General features: G+C 53.2%; 1 long non-coding RNA gene across 1 annotated transcript; it reads left to right on the forward strand.

Annotated features, from left to right (window-relative positions):
• Positions 1-12126: 12126 nt before the first annotated feature.
• LOC127460900 (uncharacterized) lies at positions 12127-14460 on the forward strand. The gene is made up of 3 exons (XR_007899906.1): positions 12127-12471; positions 13252-13360; positions 14403-14460. It is a non-coding gene; the product is annotated as an uncharacterized LOC127460900 (long non-coding RNA).
• Positions 14461-20448: the final 5988 nt, after the last annotated feature.

Here is a 20448-nt window from a genome sequence, read left to right on the forward strand (position 1 = left end):
CCCATTTTGGCCTGGAAATATTCCAATTTGTAATCCCCCAGGGAATAAGCAGAGTGGCCTGACATCTCTGCTCCATCTGGAGTCAATCTGCATTGACATCAATCTGCTCCAAGAAAGGCAGTGGCCCCTCCCTCTCTGGAAAGCAAAGCTCAGGCTTTGGGTTCTGAGTGGTTCAATACCTGTGTGTGTCCATGTCCATGGGAGGAACTGGTGACCCTGGGATGGTTCAGGGAAGGCTTTCCCTCCCAACAATCATTACTGTTGGAAAAGCCATCTAAGATCATTGAGTCCAAGCATCTAAACCTCACTTGTTGCTACTTGAGGCCATTTTCTCTGGCCCGAAAAGCCTTTCACTGCCCTTGCTTTCCAGAAATGGAGAGTTTACTGAGGGACGCTAAGATCGTCCCTGTCTTCTGTGGTTTTTCTTCCCCCTGTGCTCTCCTCTCCTGACACTGACCCTGAGCAGTCACCACAAGCACCCTTCACCTCTGCAGAGCAAAGCTGTTCCCCAATCCCAGGGGCTCCTGCCCAGCCCTTGTGTCACAGGACGTGTTGCAGGAGGATAATGGTGACATTGCAACAGCCCCAGGAGGCCCCTCAGCCTCTGCCACTGCAGCAGGGAGGGATGAGGGGCAGCCCCAGCACCCCCACACTGATGGGGCACTGCCTGGTTGGCCAAGGGCAGTTGTGCCAGCAGCAATAAGGGCATGTCCCACCCACCAGGAGGGGTATAAAACCAGGCTGTTTTAGGCAAAGCAGCATTCCCTGACCCCAAGGGCATCTGGAGCCAAGTGATTGCTGCTCGATTTGCTGCTGCCTGAACACCAAGACCTTCATCAGGTAAGTGACTGTGGGGTCTCTGGAAAGCTGCCCATTCAGATTCTCAGCTCAGATCCCATCTCCACAGATTCACCTAAAAGACAAACAGCTGGAAGTATCCAGATGTGCTCTTAGGCCATCAGAGATGTCTGGGAAAGAGAATAAAACCCTTTTATGAGTCTAAGAGCTGAGAACATGTGGTACATGAAACTGAGCTTTCCTAAGTAGAGGAGAGACTGGAAAGGTGCCTGGATACTGCAGGAGGGACCTGAGAGCTTCTTTGTGGGCAAATAGAAACTTTCTTTGGATTGAATGGGCAAGAATTGGGGTCAGGTGTGCAGTCTGTTCTCTGGGGAAAGCCTATGGAAGACCTTAGACAAAGTTCTTGGAAAAGGATCATCTTAGGTAATGGATTTCCCAGAGACTGAGACATGAGGAAACACTCCCAAGGTTTGCAAGGTGGCACAGACCTCAGAATTGTTCTTAAGAGAAAGGTAGAGGAAAGATCGAGTGCTGTGTTTGGAGGCAGCCCCTCTGCAGTTTGGGGAACCCCAGTGCCCAGGCTTCTGCACCCCCTGGGGTCGTCCATGTCCTCATTGCCTTGGTGTGCCCTCTGCAGCCCTGTGAAGACGTGGGAGTGGTGGATCAGCCATGAAGATCCTGTACCTGCTCTTCCCCTTGCTCCTCCTGCTGGTCCAGGGTGCTGCAGGTGAGAGGGAAAGAGGGGATTGAGGGGGAGGTCTGAGCCCCCAGAACTGGAGTTTTCCATGGCCTTGGATTGACCACAGTACTTAGAAGGATGCAAATGTTGGGGAGGATTGAGGAAAATGGAGTTTTTCAAGTGAACTTCCAACAGATACAGATGTGGGGTGGGTGGAGCCCCTGGAAATAGAAGCCTGGCTTGTCCTCATGGTCAGGAAGGGGGTTGGTTTCAGGCTCCAACTCTGCACCCAGATGTTCCTCTTTAAGTGCCTGAAAGATGTCCCTTCTCATCTTGTGATGCATCCATCTCATTACCCCAAGGCATGATCCCTGCAAGGGCTGGGCAAGGACTTTCCCTCAGAGGTCACACCAATCATGGCACAGCCAGAACAGGCATGTGGCATGGGAGGAGTCCCCTGCTTTCCAGCTGTGCTGGGGCAGGCAGTGTTGGCAATGCAGCTGGGGGGCCAGCAAGGCTCTTCCTTGACCTCATGCTGGTCCTTCCCACTCTCTGCTCTTGTGTGCACCCAATATAGGGGGGAAAAGTCCTCCTTGCAATGGAAGATGTGTCTGTAGGGAGTTTTGAGCTGAGCCCATCTGTTGGCCTGAAATTCACGGGAAGTTTCAGCTGTCCTGCACAACACACAGCTCTCCCAGATTGTCACTGGAATTGTTCTCTGTGTGTCTTTGCCCATGGAAACAGGAGATCCAAATGAATGCATACGGCGAGGGGGATTCTGCGCTTTTGGGGGTTGCCGCTACCCCACAACACCAATTGGAGGATGCTCAGGAGTCAGTCTGTGCTGCAAAAGGTAAGGACAAGAACCCTGGCTGAAAAAAGATTTTCCTCCTTTTTCCACAGAAAGATCTGTTAGAAATTTCTTTCTAGCTAATGCTTGATAAATACTCTCCTGCATTTATGGTCTGTGGGAGAGGCCCAAGAATGAAGGTAAAAGCCCTCGTGGGTTTGGACCAGACCAGAGTGGGGCTGCAGGAGCCCCAGGTCAGCCAGTGCCTCCCAACTCTCCTCCAGTGCCAGGAGGCTCATTCAGGCTTTGCAGAGGACTCATCAAAACCGCTAAGGAGTGAAGCATTTGCTGTCCTTGGGCAGCACCCAGGACATGATCCAGGTTTTGCTGCATGTGCACAGACTTGGAGTCAGGGCTGTCACCACTGAGATAACCCAGGTCCAAACTGTCTGCACAAAAGAACTGGAGCTCACCTGTGCTGAGCCTGAGTCTCCTGCACCACAGACTGGATGGTCCTTGCGGGGGAGGTGGGAGAGAGTGGGAGGAAAAGTTACAAGAGCTTCTCTGCTTTCTTTGTACAGCATGTGGAGTTGAGACCCTGAAATGTCCCAGCAGGACGTCCCCCTCGCTTCTGGCTCCTGGAACCATCTCCTGAGGTCCTCTCCCCTCCCTGCCTCTGCCATGCCCAGCTGCTGGCACAGCAGCAGTGGCAGCTGCTCCTGCTGGGTGCTGCTGGGCTGGAGACATCTCATCCCAGCCGTGGGGTCTGTGGGGCAGAGGCTGCTTTTCCCAGCTTGAATAAAGATGAGCAGTTTGGCATTGCAGGGCTGGGCCGTGTGTGCGTGTCCTTGGCATGGAGGCTGTGCTGTGCCTGCTGGCTGTGGGGGTGGCAAAGGTGGCTTGGTGTGAGGAGAAGCAGCTGGGGATGTTGGGGCTGACCAGTGTGTGTGTCCCTGGGGATGCTCGTGCCTGGCAGTGGCGTGGGGACACAGAGCCTGTCAGTGCCTGTTGATGCAGGATGTTTGTTGTGGGAGTGATGGAGCAATTCTGCACATGGTCCCATTGGGAAGTGGTGCCAGTGTCCTGCCAGTCACAGGTGTCCCCTGTCCCTTACAACCCCAGGTTCATGTGAAGAGCTGTGCTTGGTGTATCCCTTGGGTGGGCATGGCCATGATTGCCCACACTACCTGTCCCTGATGCTGCTCCTTGTCCTGTTCCTCTGTGCTCAGCCCTCCTTGCTGTGGACAGTGCAGGAGCTGTGCTGCTCCACACCCAATCCCACCAGGCAGGAGGAGGAGGAGGTCATAGAGCTCCTGGACCAGGTGACCTGTGAAAAAGGTCCCATTTTGGCCTGGAAATATTCCAATTTGTAATCCCCCAGGGAATAAGCAGAGTGGCCTGACATCTCTGCTCCATCTGGAGTCAATCTGCATTGACATCAATCTGCTCCAACAAAGGCAGTGGCCCCTCCCTCTCTGGAAAGCAAAGCTCAGGCTTTGGGTTCTGAGTGGTTCAATACCTGTGTGTGTCCATGTCCATGGGAGGAACTGGTGACCCTGGGATGGTTCAGGGAAGGCTTTCCCTCCCAACAATCATTAATGTTGGAAAAGCCATCTAAGATCATTGAGTCCAAGCATCTAAACCTCACTTGTTGCTACTTGAGGCCATTTTCTCTGGCCCGAAAAGCCTTTCACTGCCCTTGCTTTCCAGAAATGGAGAGTTTACTGAGGGACGCTAAGATCGTCCCTGTCTTCTGTGGTTTTTCTTCCCCCTGTGCTCTCCTCTCCTGACACTGACCCTGAGCAGTCACCACGAGCACCCTTCACCTCTGCAGAGCAAAGCTCTTTCTCCATTCCCGGCAGCTCCTGCCCAGCCCTTGTGTCACAGGACGTGTTGCAGGAGGATAATGGTGACATTGCAACAGCCCCAGGAGGCCCCTCAGCCTCTGCCACTGCAGCAGAGAGGGATGAGGGGCAGCCCCAGCACCCCCACACTGATGGGGCACTGCCTGGTTGGCCAAGGACAGTTGTACCAGCAGCAATAAGGGCATGTCCCACCCACCAGGAGGGGTATAAAACCAGGCTGTTTTAGGCAAAGCAGCATTCCCTGACCCCAAGGGCATCTGGAGCCAAGTGATTGCTGCTCGATTTGCTGCTGCCTGAACACCAAGACCTTCATCAGGTAAGTGACTGTGGGGTCTCTGGAAAGCTGCCCATTCAGATTCTCAGCTCAGATCCCATCTCCACAGATTCACCTAAAAGACAAACAGCTGGAAGTATCCAGATGTGCTCTTAGGCCATCAGAGATGTCTGGGAAAGAGAATAAAACCCTTTTATGAGTCTAAGAGTTGAGAACATGTGGTACATGAAACTGAGCTTTCCTAAGTAGAGGAGAGACTGGAAAGGTGCCTGGATACTGCAGGAGGGACCTGAGAGCTTCTTTGTGGGCAAATAGAAACTTTCTTTGGATTGAATGGGCAAGAATTGGGGTCAGGTGTGCAGTCTGTTCTCTGGGGAAAGCCTATGGAAGACCTTAGACAAAGTTCTTGGAAAAGGATCATCTTAGGTAATGGATTTCCCAGAGACTGAGACATGAGGAAACACTCCCAAGGTTTGCAAGGTGGCACAGACCTCAGAATTGTTCTTAAGAGAAAGGTAGAGGAAAGATCGAGTGCTGTGTTTGGAGGCAGCCCCTCTGCAGTTTGGGGAACCCCAGTGCCCAGGCTTCTGCACCCCCTGGGGTCCTCCATGTCCTCATTGCCTTGGTGTGCCCTCTGCAGCCCTGTGAAGACGTGGCAGTGGTGGATCAGCCATGAAGATCCTGTACCTGCTCTTCCCCTTGCTCCTCCTGCTGGTCCAGGGTGCTGCAGGTGAGAGGGAAAGAGGGGATTGAGGGGGAGGTCTGAGCCCCCAGAACTGGAGTTTTCCATGGCCTTGGATTGACCACAGTACTTAAAAGGATGCAAATGTTGGGGGGGATTGAGGAAAATGGAGTTTTTCAAGTGAACTTCCAACAGATACAGATGTGGGGCGGGTAGAGCCCCTGTAAATAGAAGCCTGGCTTGTCCTCATGGTCAGGAAGGGGGTTGGTTTCAGGCTCCAACTCTGCACCCAGATGTTCCTCTTTAAGTGCCTGAAAGATGTCCCTTCTCATCTTGTGATGCATCCATCTCATTACCCCAAGGCATGATCCATGCAAGGGCTGGGCAAGGACTTTCCCTCAGAGGTCACACCAATCATGGCACAGCCAGGACAGGCATGTGGCATGGGAGGAGTCCCCTGCTTTCCAGCTGTGCTGGGGCAGGTAGTGTTGGCAATGCAGCTGGGGGGCCAGCAAGGCTCTTCCTCGACCTCATGCTGGTCCTTCCCACTCTCTGCTCTTGTGTGCACCCAATATAGGGGGGAAAAGTCCTCCTTGCAATGGAAGATGTGTCTGTAGGGAGTTTTGAGCTGAGCCCATCTGTTGGCCTGAAATTCACGGGAAGTTTCAGCTGTCCTGCACAACACACAGCTCTCCCAGATTGTCACTGGAATTGTTCTCTGTGTGTCTTTGCCCATGGAAACAGGAGATCCAAATGAATGCATACGGCGAGGGGGATTCTGCGCTTTTGGGGGTTGCCGCTACCCCACAACACCAATTGGAGGATGCTCAGGAGTCAGTCTGTGCTGCAAAAGGTAAGGACAAGAACCCTGGCTGAAAAAAGATTTTCCTCCTTTTTCCACAGAAAGATCTGTTAGAAATTTCTTTCTAGCTAATGCTTGATAAATACTCTCCTGCATTTATGGTCTGTGGGAGAGGCCCAAGAATGAAGGTAAAAGCCCTCGTGGGTTTGGACCAGACCAGAGTGGGGCTGCAGGAGCCCCAGGTCAGCCAGTGCCTCCCAACTCTCCTCCAGTGCCAGGAGGCTCATTCAGGCTTTGCAGAGGACTCATCAAAACCGCTAAGGAGTGAAGCATTTGCTGTCCTTGGGCAGCACCCAGGACATGATCCAGGTTTTGCTGCATGTGCACAGACTTGGAGTCAGGGCTGTCACCACTGAGATAACCCAGGTCCAAACTGTCTGCACAAAAGAACTGGAGCTCACCTGTGCTGAGCCTGAGTCTCCTGCACCACAGACTGGATGGTCCTTGCGGGGGAGGTGGGAGAGAGTGGGAGGAAAAGTTACAAGAGCTTCTCTGCTTTCTTTGTACAGCATGTGGAGTTGAGACCCTGAAATGTCCCAGCAGGACGTCCCCCTCGCTTCTGGCTCCTGGAACCACCTCCCGATGTCCTCTCCCCTCCCTGCCTCTGCCATGCCCAGCTGCTGGCACAGCAGCAGTGGCAGCTGCTCCTGCTGGGTGCTGCTGGGCTGGAGACATCTCATGCCAGCCGTGGGGTCTGTGGGGCAGAGGCTGCTTTTCCCAGCTTGAATAAAGATGAGCAGTTTGGCATTGCAGGGCTGGGCCGTGTGTGCGTGTCCTTGGCATGGAGGCTGTGCTGTGCCTGCTGGCTGTGGGGGTGGCAAAGGTGGCTTGGTGTGAGGAGAAGCAGCTGGGGATGTTGGGGCTGACCAGTGTGTGTGTCCCTGGGGATGCTCGTGCCTGGCAGTGGCGTGGGGACACAGAGCCTGTCAGTGCCTGTTGATGCAGGATGTTTGTTGTGGGAGTGATGGAGCAATTCTGCACATGGTCCCATTGGGAAGTGGTGCCAGTGTCCTGCCAGTCACAGGTGTCCCCTGTCCCTTACAACCCCAGGTTCATGTGAAGAGCTGTGCTTGGTGTATCCCTTGGGTGGGCATGGCCATGATTGCCCACACTACCTGTCCCTGATGCTGCTCCTTGTCCTGTTCCTCTGTGCTCAGCCCTCCTTGCTGTGGACAGTGCAGGAGCTGTGCTGCTCCACACCCAATCCCACCAGGCAGGAGGAGGAGGAGGTCATAGAGCTCCTGGACCAGGTGACCTGTGAAAAAGGTCCCATTTTGGCCTGGAAATATTCCAATTTGTAATCCCCCAGGGAATAAGCAGAGTGGCCTGACATCTCTGCTCCATCTGGAGTCAATCTGCATTGACATCAATCTGCTCCAACAAAGGCAGTGGCCCCTCCCTCTCTGGAAAGCAAAGCTCAGGCTTTGGGTTCTGAGTGGTTCAATACCTGTGTGTGTCCATGTCCATGGGAGGAACTGGTGACCCTGGGATGGTTCAGGGAAGGCTTTCCCTCCCAACAATCATTAATGTTGGAAAAGCCATCTAAGATCATTGAGTCCAAGCATCTAAACCTCACTTGTTGCTACTTGAGGCCATTTTCTCTGGCCCGAAAAGCCTTTCACTGCCCTTGCTTTCCAGAAATGGAGAGTTTACTGAGGGACGCTAAGATCGTCCCTGTCTTCTGTGGTTTTTCTTCCCCCTGTGCTCTCCTCTCCTGACACTGACCCTGAGCAGTCACCACGAGCACCCTTCACCTCTGCAGAGCAAAGCTCTTTCTCCATTCCCGGCAGCTCCTGCCCAGCCCTTGTGTCACAGGACGTGTTGCAGGAGGATAATGGTGACATTGCAACAGCCCCAGGAGGCCCCTCAGCCTCTGCCACTGCAGCAGAGAGGGATGAGGGGCAGCCCCAGCACCCCCACACTGATGGGGCACTGCCTGGTTGGCCAAGGACAGTTGTACCAGCAGCAATAAGGGCATGTCCCACCCACCAGGAGGGGTATAAAACCAGGCTGTTTTAGGCAAAGCAGCATTCCCTGACCCCAAGGGCATCTGGAGCCAAGTGATTGCTGCTCGATTTGCTGCTGCCTGAACACCAAGACCTTCATCAGGTAAGTGACTGTGGGGTCTCTGGAAAGCTGCCCATTCAGATTCTCAGCTCAGATCCCATCTCCACAGATTCACCTAAAAGACAAACAGCTGGAAGTATCCAGATGTGCTCTTAGGCCATCAGAGATGTCTGGGAAAGAGAATAAAACCCTTTTATGAGTCTAAGAGTTGAGAACATGTGGTACATGAAACTGAGCTTTCCTAAGTAGAGGAGAGACTGGAAAGGTGCCTGGATACTGCAGGAGGGACCTGAGAGCTTCTTTGTGGGCAAATAGAAACTTTCTTTGGATTGAATGGGCAAGAATTGGGGTCAGGTGTGCAGTCTGTTCTCTGGGGAAAGCCTATGGAAGACCTTAGACAAAGTTCTTGGAAAAGGATCATCTTAGGTAATGGATTTCCCAGAGACTGAGACATGAGGAAACACTCCCAAGGTTTGCAAGGTGGCACAGACCTCAGAATTGTTCTTAAGAGAAAGGTAGAGGAAAGATCGAGTGCTGTGTTTGGAGGCAGCCCCTCTGCAGTTTGGGGAACCCCAGTGCCCAGGCTTCTGCACCCCCTGGGGTCCTCCATGTCCTCATTGCCTTGGTGTGCCCTCTGCAGCCCTGTGAAGACGTGGCAGTGGTGGATCAGCCATGAAGATCCTGTACCTGCTCTTCCCCTTGCTCCTCCTGCTGGTCCAGGGTGCTGCAGGTGAGAGGGAAAGAGGGGATTGAGGGGGAGGTCTGAGCCCCCAGAACTGGAGTTTTCCATGGCCTTGGATTGACCACAGTACTTAAAAGGATGCAAATGTTGGGGGGGATTGAGGAAAATGGAGTTTTTCAAGTGAACTTCCAACAGATACAGATGTGGGGCGGGTAGAGCCCCTGTAAATAGAAGCCTGGCTTGTCCTCATGGTCAGGAAGGGGGTTGGTTTCAGGCTCCAACTCTGCACCCAGATGTTCCTCTTTAAGTGCCTGAAAGATGTCCCTTCTCATCTTGTGATGCATCCATCTCATTACCCCAAGGCATGATCCATGCAAGGGCTGGGCAAGGACTTTCCCTCAGAGGTCACACCAATCATGGCACAGCCAGGACAGGCATGTGGCATGGGAGGAGTCCCCTGCTTTCCAGCTGTGCTGGGGCAGGTAGTGTTGGCAATGCAGCTGGGGGGCCAGCAAGGCTCTTCCTCGACCTCATGCTGGTCCTTCCCACTCTCTGCTCTTGTGTGCACCCAATATAGGGGGGAAAAGTCCTCCTTGCAATGGAAGATGTGTCTGTAGGGAGTTTTGAGCTGAGCCCATCTGTTGGCCTGAAATTCACGGGAAGTTTCAGCTGTCCTGCACAACACACAGCTCTCCCAGATTGTCACTGGAATTGTTCTCTGTGTGTCTTTGCCCATGGAAACAGGAGATCCAAATGAATGCATACGGCGAGGGGGATTCTGCGCTTTTGGGGGTTGCCGCTACCCCACAACACCAATTGGAGGATGCTCAGGAGTCAGTCTGTGCTGCAAAAGGTAAGGACAAGAACCCTGGCTGAAAAAAGATTTTCCTCCTTTTTCCACAGAAAGATCTGTTAGAAATTTCTTTCTAGCTAATGCTTGATAAATACTCTCCTGCATTTATGGTCTGTGGGAGAGGCCCAAGAATGAAGGTAAAAGCCCTCGTGGGTTTGGACCAGACCAGAGTGGGGCTGCAGGAGCCCCAGGTCAGCCAGTGCCTCCCAACTCTCCTCCAGTGCCAGGAGGCTCATTCAGGCTTTGCAGAGGACTCATCAAAACCGCTAAGGAGTGAAGCATTTGCTGTCCTTGGGCAGCACCCAGGACATGATCCAGGTTTTGCTGCATGTGCACAGACTTGGAGTCAGGGCTGTCACCACTGAGATAACCCAGGTCCAAACTGTCTGCACAAAAGAACTGGAGCTCACCTGTGCTGAGCCTGAGTCTCCTGCACCACAGACTGGATGGTCCTTGCGGGGGAGGTGGGAGAGAGTGGGAGGAAAAGTTACAAGAGCTTCTCTGCTTTCTTTGTACAGCATGTGGAGTTGAGACCCTGAAATGTCCCAGCAGGACGTCCCCCTCGCTTCTGGCTCCTGGAACCACCTCCCGATGTCCTCTCCCCTCCCTGCCTCTGCCATGCCCAGCTGCTGGCACAGCAGCAGTGGCAGCTGCTCCTGCTGGGTGCTGCTGGGCTGGAGACATCTCATGCCAGCCGTGGGGTCTGTGGGGCAGAGGCTGCTTTTCCCAGCTTGAATAAAGATGAGCAGTTTGGCATTGCAGGGCTGGGCCGTGTGTGCGTGTCCTTGGCATGGAGGCTGTGCTGTGCCTGCTGGCTGTGGGGGTGGCAAAGGTGGCTTGGTGTGAGGAGAAGCAGCTGGGCATGTTGGGGCTGACCAGTGTGTGTGTCCCTGGGGATGCTCGTGCCTGGCAGTGGAGTGGGGACACAGAGCCTGTCAGTGCCTGTTGATGCAGGATGTTTGTTGTGGGAGTGATGGAGCAATTCTGCACATGGTCCCATTGGGAAGTGGTGCCAGTGTCCTGCCAGTCACAGGTGTCCCCTGTCCCTTACAACCCCAGGTTCATGTGAAGAGCTGTGCTTGGTGTATCCCTTGGGTGGGCATGGCCATGATTGCCCACACTACCTGTCCCTGATGCTGCTCCTTGTCCTGTTCCTCTGTGCTCAGCCCTCCTTGCTGTGGACAGTGCAGGAGCTGTGCTGCTCCACACCCAATCCCACCAGGCAGGAGGAGGAGGAGGTCATAGAGCTCCTGGACCAGGTGACCTGTGAAAAAGGTCCCATTTTGGCCTGGAAATATTCCAATTTGTAATCCCCCAGGGAATAAGCAGAGTGGCCTGACATCTCTGCTCCATCTGGAGTCAATCTGCATTGACATCAATCTGCTCCAAGAAAGGCAGTGGCCCCTCCCTCTCTGGAAAGCAAAGCTCAGGCTTTGGGTTCTGAGTGGTTCAATACCTGTGTGTGTCCATGTCCATGGGAGGAACTGGTGACCCTGGGATGGTTCAGGGAAGGCTTTCCCTCCCAACAATCATTAATGTTGGAAAAGCCATCTAAGATCATTGAGTCCAAGCATCTAAACCTCACTTGTTGCTACTTGAGGCCATTTTCTCTGGCCCGAAAAGCCTTTCACTGCCCTTGCTTTCCAGAAATGGAGAGTTTACTGAGGGACGCTAAGATCGTCCCTGTCTTCTGTGGTTTTTCTTCCCCCTGTGCTCTCCTCTCCTGACACTGACCCTGAGCAGTCACCACGAGCACCCTTCACCTCTGCAGAGCAAAGCTCTTTCTCCATTCCCGGCAGCTCCTGCCCAGCCCTTGTGTCACAGGACGTGTTGCAGGAGGATAATGGTGACATTGCAACAGCCCCAGGAGGCCCCTCAGCCTCTGCCACTGCAGCAGAGAGGGATGAGGGGCAGCCCCAGCACCCCCACACTGATGGGGCACTGCCTGGTTGGCCAAGGACAGTTGTACCAGCAGCAATAAGGGTATGTCCCACCCACCAGGAGGGGTATAAAACCAGGCTGTTTTAGGCAAAGCAGCATTCCCTGATCCCAGCAGTGTCTGGATACAAGTGATTGCTGCTCAATTTGTTAGTGTCTGAACACCAAGATCCTCATCAGTTAGGTGACTGTGGGGTCTCATTCTGAAACCTCCCCATTCAGATTCTCAGCTCAAAGCCCATCTGCACAGACTCATCTAAAGGACAAACAGCTGGAAGTATCCAGGTGTATTATTAGGTCATCAGAGTTGTCTGGGAAAGAGAATAAAAGCCTTCATATGAGTCGAAGAGCCCAGAATATGTGGAAGGTGAAACTAAGCTTTTCTAAGTAGAGGAGAGACTGGAAATGTACCTTGATGCTGCAGGAGGGAGCTCAGAGCTTCTTTCTTGGGGAAGTAGGACTTTGCTTGGCAAAGTAAGGAAACACTTTTCCCACTGCAGTAAAGTGTTTTCCCATCATTTCAGGCTTTCAGGAACTCCAAAGGTTGATTTCTGTTTCCCTTTCTGGTCACCAAGACACTTCCCTGTCCTCTGGTTCATCCCTGGATCGGGGCTGCACAGGGCAGGGGTGGCAAGTGTGGGGCTGGGGAGTGTCTTTGATGGGAATCCTGGGACTGCTCTGGAGTTGGGGATGGGCTCGGCGAGCTGGGAGGACTTTCCTGATCGCAGGGAAGAAGAAGTGATTGGGCAGAGTGTTTAGGGCATGGGTTTGATCCATGAAGCCTAAGGGAGTAAAAGATCTTTAGTTCTATAGGGAAAGTCTGTGGAAGATCTTCGGAAAAATCATTGGGAAAGGATCATCCTCACTGCTTTGGTGTCCCCTCTGCAGCCCTGTAAAGAGCCAGGAGAGGTGGATCAGCCATGAAGATCCTGTACCTGCTCTTCCCCTTGCTCCTCCTGTTGGTGCAGAATGTTGAAGGTGAGAGGGGAAGAGGAGAGGTGGGGAAACGTGATCCTCCATCATTGTGGCTTTCCATGTCCCACCAAGTGACCATGTTAGTTGGAGGGATGCAAAGGTTAGCAGGGCTTGACATGTTATTCCAGTAACCATCCAATAGCACACAGATTTGGGATGGAGAGAATCCTGGAAGGTAGAAGCCTGGCTTCTCCTGTGCCTCAGGACACGGTTTGATTTCAGGCTTCAACTCTGCACCCAGATGTTCCTTTTTCAGGGTCTCTTGCCCTGTAATTGGATGGGAGAGAGACCCAAGACTGTTTAGATTGGTGGGTTGCCTGAGGTACAAAGCTGTCCCTTCTCATCTAGTCCTGCATCAACTGAGTGTCCCAAAACCTCATTACCCCAAGGCAAGATCCCTGCAAGGGCTGGGCAAGGACTTTCCCTCAGAGGTCACACCAATCATGGCACAGCCAGGACAGGCATGTGGGTTGGGAGGAGTCCCCTGCTTTCCAGCTGTGCTGGGGCAGGCAGTGTTGGCAATGCAGCTGGGCAGCCAGCAAGGCTCTTCCTTAACCTCATGCTGGTCCTTCCCACTCTCTGCTTTTGTGTGCAAAATTTAGGGGGAAAGAGTCCTTCTAGGTGAGACATGTTGCTCTTGAAGCTGTGTCTGTGGGGAGTTTTGAGCTGAGCCCATCTACTGGTCTGAGATGTACGGGGAGTGTCAGCCTTTCTGCAAACATACACAGCTCTCCCAGACTGTTGCTTTAATTTTTCTGTGTGTGTCTTTCCCCATGGTAACAGGAATTAAAAATGCATGCCAGCTCCTAGGGGGATACTGCACGTTTTGGAAGTGCAAGTCCGGTACAAGATTTATTGGACACTGTTCAGCATTCACCATTTGCTGTGAACGGTAAGGTCTGGATTCCTGGGTGAGGAAGGTTTCCTTCTTTGTCCATAGGAACAACTGTTCAAGCTTTCTTTCTCACCAATGCCTCATAAATACTCTCCTGCCTTTATGATTTGTGACAGATGCCCAAGAATGAAGGCAAAAGCCCTGGTGGGTTTGGCCCTGCCCTGAGAGGGGCTGCAGGAGCCCCAGGACAGGCAGCACCTCCCCACTGTCCTGCAGTGCTAGGAGGGTCCTTCAGGTTGGGCAGAGGACTCGCCCAAGGCACCAAAGAGTGAAGCATTTAGTGTCCTTGGGCAGCATCTGTTAATGGAAACATCCTTTCCAACCCTCCAGGAGCCAACTCTGGCAGCCACACTCACACCACTGAGCTGGGACGGAAGCCCCTTTGCAGTGAGTGGCCCCAGTGAGCCCACGGATGCCCAGCTTGACTCCCTGCACACCCCACACCCACACAGGCAGACAAGATTCATTCCCAGCTCAACCCCAGGTTTCCCAGAGCAAAGTCTCAGATGTCTGCATCCTCCTTGCAATAATTTAATCAGGGTGTAACAACGGAGGAACAACTCAAACTGGTGCCTCTGAAGCTGTGAACCCAACAAAGGAAATACTGTGTTTTACACCATCAGAGTCTAAGTGAGTCAGATTCTGGGGTCAAGAGCTCCTACCATGTCACTGAGTGTCCTGACACCTGCCTGTGCCAGAGGTGCCTGGGCCCTTTGTTAAGCAAAAGATGGGCAGTTCATGGCCTCTTGCCTGTGGCTCCCACAAGCCAGAGCTCAGTTTATAGCTGCACCCTCAGTTCCCTGCACTGCATGTGCTCCTGCACAGATTGAGAACATGATCCAGTTTTGCTGCATCTGCACAGACTGGGAGTCAGGGCTGTCACCACTGAGATAACCCAGGACCAAACTGTCTGCACAATGGACCTTCACTGAGCCTGAGTCTCCTGCACCACAGACTGGATGGTCCTTGCAGGCGAGGTGGGAGAGAGTGGGAGGAAAAGTTACAAAAGGGAATGTGCTTGTCTGCTGTCTTCTTACAGTGTGCGGGGCTGAGACCCTGAAATGTCCCAGCAGGATGTTCCCCTCACTTCTGGCTCCTGGAACCATCTCCCGATGTCCTTTCCTCTCCCTGCCTCTGCCATGCCCAACTGCTGGCACAGCAGCAGTGGCAGCTGCTCCTGCTGGGTGCTGCTGGGCTGGAGACATCTCATGCCAGCCGTGGGGTCTGTGGGGCAGAGGCTGCTTTTCCCAGCTTGAATAAAGATGAGCAGTTTGGCATTGCAGGGCTGGGCCGTGTGTGCGTGTCCTTGGCATGGAGGCTGTGCTGTGCCTGCTGGCTGTGGGGGTGGCAAAGGTGGCTTGGTGTGAGGAGAAGCAGCTGGGGATGTTGGGGCTGACCAGTGTGTGTGTCCCTGGGGATGCTCCTGCCTGGCCGTGAGTGGGGACACAGAGCCTGTCAGTGCCTGTTGGTGCAGGGTGTTTGTTGTGGGAGTGATGGAGCAATTCTGCACATGGTCCCATTGGGAAGTGGTGCCAGTGTCCTGCCAGTCACAGGTGTCCCCTGTCCCTTACAACCCCAGGTTCATGTGAAGAGCTGTGCTTGGTGTATCCCTTGGGTGGGCATGGCCATGATTGCCCACACTACCTGTCCCTGTTTCTGCTCCTTGTCCTGTTCCTCTGTGCTCAGCCCTCCTTGCTGTGGACAGTGCAGGAGCTGTGCTGCTCCACACCCAATCCCACCAGGCAGGAGGAGGAGGAGGTCATAGAGCTCCTGGGCCAGGTGACCTGTGAAAAAGGTCCCATTTTGGCCTGGAAATATTCCAATTTGTAATCCCCCAGGGAATAAGCAGAGTGGCCTGACATCTCTGCTCCATCTGGAGTCAATCTGCATTGACATCAATCTGCTCCAACAAAGGCAGTGGCCCCTCCCTCTCTGGAAAGCAAAGCTCAGGCTTTGGGTTCTGAGTGGTTCAATACCTGTGTGTGTCCATGTCCATGGGAGGAACTGGTGACCCTGGGATGGTTCAGGGAAGGCTTTCCCTCCCAACAATCATTAATGTTGGAAAAGCCATCTAAGATCATTGAGTCCAAGCATCTAAACCTCACTTGTTGCTACTTGAGGCCATTTTCTCTGGCCCGAAAAGCCTTTCACTGCCCTTGCTTTCCAGAAATGGAGAGTTTACTGAGGGACGCTAAGATCGTCCCTGTCTTCTGTGGTTTTTCTTCCCCCTGTGCTCTCCTCTCCTGACACTGACCCTGAGCAGTCACCACGAGCACCCTTCACCTCTGCAGAGCAAAGCTGTTCCCCAATCCCAGGGGCTCCTGCCCAGCCCTTGTGTCACAGGACGTGTTGCAGAAGGATAAGGATGACATTGCAACAGCCCCAGGAGGCCCCTCAGCCTCTGCCACTGCAGCAGGGAGGGATGAGGGGGTGCCCCAGCACCCCCACACTGATGGGGTACTGCCTGGTTGGCCAAGGGCAGTTGTGCCAGCAGCAATAAGGGCATGTCCCACCCACCAGGAGGGGTATAAAACCAGGCTGCTTTGGGCAAAGCAGCATTCCGTGACCCCAAGGGCATCTGGAGCCAAGTGATTGCTGCTCGATTTGCTGCTGCCTGAACACCAAGACCTTCATCAGGTAAGTGACTGTGGGGTCTCTGGAAAGCTGCCCATTCAGATTCTCAGCTCAGATCCCATCTCCACAGATTCACCTAAAAGACAAACAGCTGGAAGTATCCAGATGTGCTCTTAGGCCATCAGAGATGTCTGGGAAAGAGAATAAAACCCTTTTATGAGTCTAAGAGCTGAGAACATGTGGTACATGAAACTGAGCTTTCCTAAGTAGAGGAGAGACTGGAAAGGTGCCTGGATACTGCAGGAGGGACCTGAGAGCTTCTTTGTGGGCAAATAGAAACTTTCTTTGGATTGAATGGGCAAGAATTGGGGTCAGGTGTGCAGTCTGTTCTCTGGGGAAAGCCTATGGAAGACCTTAGACAAAGTTCTTGGAAAAGGATCATCTTAGGTAATGGATTTCCCAGAGACTGAGACATGAGGAAACACTCCCAAGGTTTGCAAGGTGGCACAGACCTCAGAATTGTTCTTAAGAGAAAGGTAGAGGAAAGATCGAGTGCTGTGTTTGGAGGCAGCCCCTCTGCAGTTTGGGGAACCCCAGTGCCCAGGCTTCTGCACCCCCTGGGGTCCTCCATGTCCTCATTGCCTTGGTGTGCCCTCTGCAGCCCTGTGAAGACGTGGCAGTGGTGGATCAGCCATGAAGATCCTGTACCTGCTCTTCCCCTTGCTCCTCCTGCTGGTCCAGGGTGCTGCAGGTGAGAGGGAAAGAGGGGATTTAGGGGGAGGTCTGAGCCCCCAGAACTGGAGTTTTCCATGGCCTTGGATTGACCACAGTACTTAGAAGGATGCAAATGTTGGGGGGGATTGAGGAAAATGGAGTTTTTCAAGTGAACTTCCAACAGATACAGATGTGGGGTGGGTGGAGCCCCTGTAAATAGAAGCCTGGCTTGTCCTCATGGTCAGGAAGGGGGTTGGTTTCAGGCTCCAACTCTGCACCCAGATGTTCCTCTTTAAGTGCCTGAAAGATGTCCCTTCTCATCTTGTGATGCATCCATCTCATTACCCCAAGGCATGATCCCTGCAAGGGCTGGGCAAGGACTTTCCCTCAGAGGTCACACCAATCATGGCACAGCCAGAACAGGCATGTGGCATGGGAGGAGTCCCCTGCTTTCCAGCTGTGCTGGGGCAGGCAGTGTTGGCAATGCAGCTGGGGGGCCAGCAAGGCTCTTCCTTGACCTCATGCTGGTCCTTCCCACTCTCTGCTCTTGTGTGCACCCAATATAGGGGGGAAAAGTCCTCCTTGCAATGGAAGATGTGTCTGTAGGGAGTTTTGAGCTGAGCCCATCTGTTGGCCTGAAATTCACGGGAAGTTTCAGCTGTCCTGCACAACACACAGCTCTCCCAGATTGTCACTGGAATTGTTCTCTGTGTGTCTTTGCCCATGGAAACAGGAGATCCAAATGAATGCATACGGCGAGGGGGATTCTGCGCTTTTGGGGGTTGCCGCTACCCCACAACACCAATTGGAGGATGCTCAGGAGTCAGTCTGTGCTGCAAAAGGTAAGGACAAGAACCCTGGCTGAAAAAAGATTTTCCTCCTTTTTCCACAGAAAGATCTGTTAGAAATTTCTTTCTAGCTAATGCTTGATAAATACTCTCCTGCATTTATGGTCTGTGGGAGAGGCCCAAGAATGAAGGTAAAAGCCCTCGTGGGTTTGGACCAGACCAGAGTGGGGCTGCAGGAGCCCCAGGTCAGCCAGTGCCTCCCAACTCTCCTCCAGTGCCAGGAGGCTCATTCAGGCTTTGCAGAGGACTCATCAAAACCGCTAAAGAGTGAAGCATTTGCTGTCCTTGGGCAGCACCCAGGACATGATCCAGGTTTTGCTGCATCTGCACAGAGTTGGAGTCAGGGCTGTCACCACTGAGATAACCCAGGTCCAAACTGTCTGCACAAAGGACTGGAGCTCACCTGTGCTGAGCCTGAGTCTCCTGCACCACAGACTGGATGGTCCTTGCGGGGGAGGTGGGAGAGAGTGGGAGGAAAAGTTACAAGAGCTTCTCTACTTTCTTTGTACAGCATGTGGAGTTGAGACCCTGAAATGTCCCAGCAGGACGTCCCCCTCGCTTCTGGCTCCTGGAACCACCTCCCGATGTCCTCTCCCCTCCCTGCCTCTGCCATGCCCAGCTGCTGGCACAGCAGCAGTGGCAGCTGCTCCTGCTGGGTGCTGCTGGGCTGGAGACATCTCATCCCAACCGTGGGGTCTGTGGGGCAGAGGCTGCTTTTCCCAGCTTGAATAAAGATGAGCAGTTTGGCATTGCAGGGCTGGGCCGTGTGTGCGTGTCCTTGGCATGGAGGCTGTGCTGTGCCTGCTGGCTGTGGGGGTGGCAAAGGTGGCTTGGTGTGAGGAGAGGCAGCTGGGGATGTTGGGGCTGACCAGTGTGTGTGTCCCTGGGGATGCTCGTGCCTGGCAGTGGAGTGGGGACACAGAGCCTGTCAGTGCCTGTTGGTGCAGGGTGTTTGTTGTGGGAGTGATGGAGCAGCTCTGCAGATGCTCCCTTTGAGAAGTGGGACCTGTGTCCTGGTCCTGCCAGTCACAGGTGTCCCTTGTCCCTGACAAGCACAGTATGACTAAACCATGTCCCCAGTTCCATATCTACGTGGTTTTCAATCCCCCCAGGGATGGGGACTCCAGAATACCCTGGACAGCTGTGCCAGTTCCTGACCACACTTTTGGTGAAGAAATTGTTCCTAGTGCCTGAACTAAACCACCCTGGTGTAATTGAGGCCATTTTCTCTGCTCCTGTCACTTGTTCCCTGGGAGAAGGGACCAATCTCAAAAAAGCTTCCACTGCCATTGCTTTCCAGAAATGCAGAGTTTACTGAGGGATATTCAGATCAGCCCTTTCTGCCATGGCCTTTTCTCTCCCTGTGCTCTCCTGTCCTGACACTGACCCTGAGCACCCCCAGCACCCCCACACTGATGGGGCACTGCCTGGTTGGCCAAGGGCAGTTGTGTCAGCAGCAATAAGGGTATGTCCCACCCACCAGGAGGGGTATAAAACCAGGCTGTTTTAGGCAAAGCAGCATTCCCTGATCCCAGCAGTGTCTGGATACAAGTGATTGCTGCTCAATTTGTTAGTGTCTGAACACCAAGATCCTCATCAGGTAGGTGACTGTGGGGTCTCATTCTGAAACCTCCCCATTCAGATTCTCAGCTCAAAGCCCATCTGCACAGACTCATCTAAAGGACAAACAGCTGGAAGTATCCAGGTGTATTATTAGGTCATCAGAGTTGTCTGGGAAAGAGAATAAAAGCCTTCATATGAGTCGAAGAGCCCAGAATATGTGGAAGGTGAAACTAAGCTTTTCTAAGTAGAGGAGAGACTGGAAATGTACCTTGATGCTGCAGGAGGGAGCTTAGAGCTTCTTTCTTGGGGAAGTAGGACTTTGCTTGGCAAAGTAAGGAAACACTTTTCCCACTGCAGTAAAGTGTTTTCCCATCATTTCAGGCTTTCAGGAACTCCAAAGGTTGATTTCTGTTTCCCTTTCTGGTCACCAAGACACTTCCCTGTCCTCTGGTTCATCCCTGGATCGGGGCTGCACGGGGCAGGGGTGGCAAGTGTGGGGCTGGGGAGTGTCTTTGATGGGAATCCTGGGACTGCTCTGGAGTTGGGGATGGGCTCGGCGAGCTGGGAGGACTTTCCTGATCGCAGGGAAGAAGAAGTGATTGGGCAGAGTGTTTAGGGCATGGGTTTGATCCATGAAGCCTAAGGGAGTAAAAGATCTTTAGTTCTATAGGGAAAGTCTGTGGAAGATCTTCGGAAAAATCATTGGGAAAGGATCATCCTCACTGCTTTGGTGTCCCCTCTGCAGCCCTGTAAAGAGCCAGGAGAGGTGGATCAGCCATGAAGATCCTGTACCTGCTCTTCCCCTTGCTCCTCCTGTTGGTGCAGAATGTTGAAGGTGAGAGGGGAAGAGGAGAGGTGGGGAAACGTGATCCTCCATCATTGTGGCTTTCCATGTCCCACCAAGTGACCATGTTAGTTGGAGGGATGCAAAGGTTAGCAGGGCTTGACATGTTATTCCAGTAACCATCCAATAGCACACAGATTTGGGATGGAGAGAATCCTGGAAGGTAGAAGCCTGGCTTCTCCTGTGCCTCAGGACACGGTTTGATTTCAGGCTTCAACTCTGCACCCAGATGTTCCTTTTTCAGGGTCTCTTGCCCTGTAATTGGATGGGAGAGAGACCCAAGACTGTTTAGATTGGTGGGTTGCCTGAGGTACAAAGCTGTCCCTTCTCATCTAGTCCTGCATCAACTGAGTGTCCCAAAACCTCATTACCCCAAGGCAAGATCCCTGCAAGGGCTGGGCAAGGACTTTCCCTCAGAGGTCACACCAATCATGGCACAGCCAGGACAGGCATGTGGGATGGGAGGAGTCCCCTGCTTTCCAGCTGTGCTGGGGCAGGCAGTGTTGGCAATGCAGCTGGGGAGCCAGCAAGGCTCTTCCTTA

Source organism: Manacus candei, unplaced genomic scaffold (genome assembly GCF_025592945.1).
Source record: "Manacus candei isolate 608988 ecotype Guabito, Panama unplaced genomic scaffold, ASM2559294v1 h1tg000007l, whole genome shotgun sequence".
In the NCBI taxonomy this organism is placed as follows: domain Eukaryota; kingdom Metazoa; phylum Chordata; class Aves; order Passeriformes; family Pipridae; genus Manacus; species Manacus candei.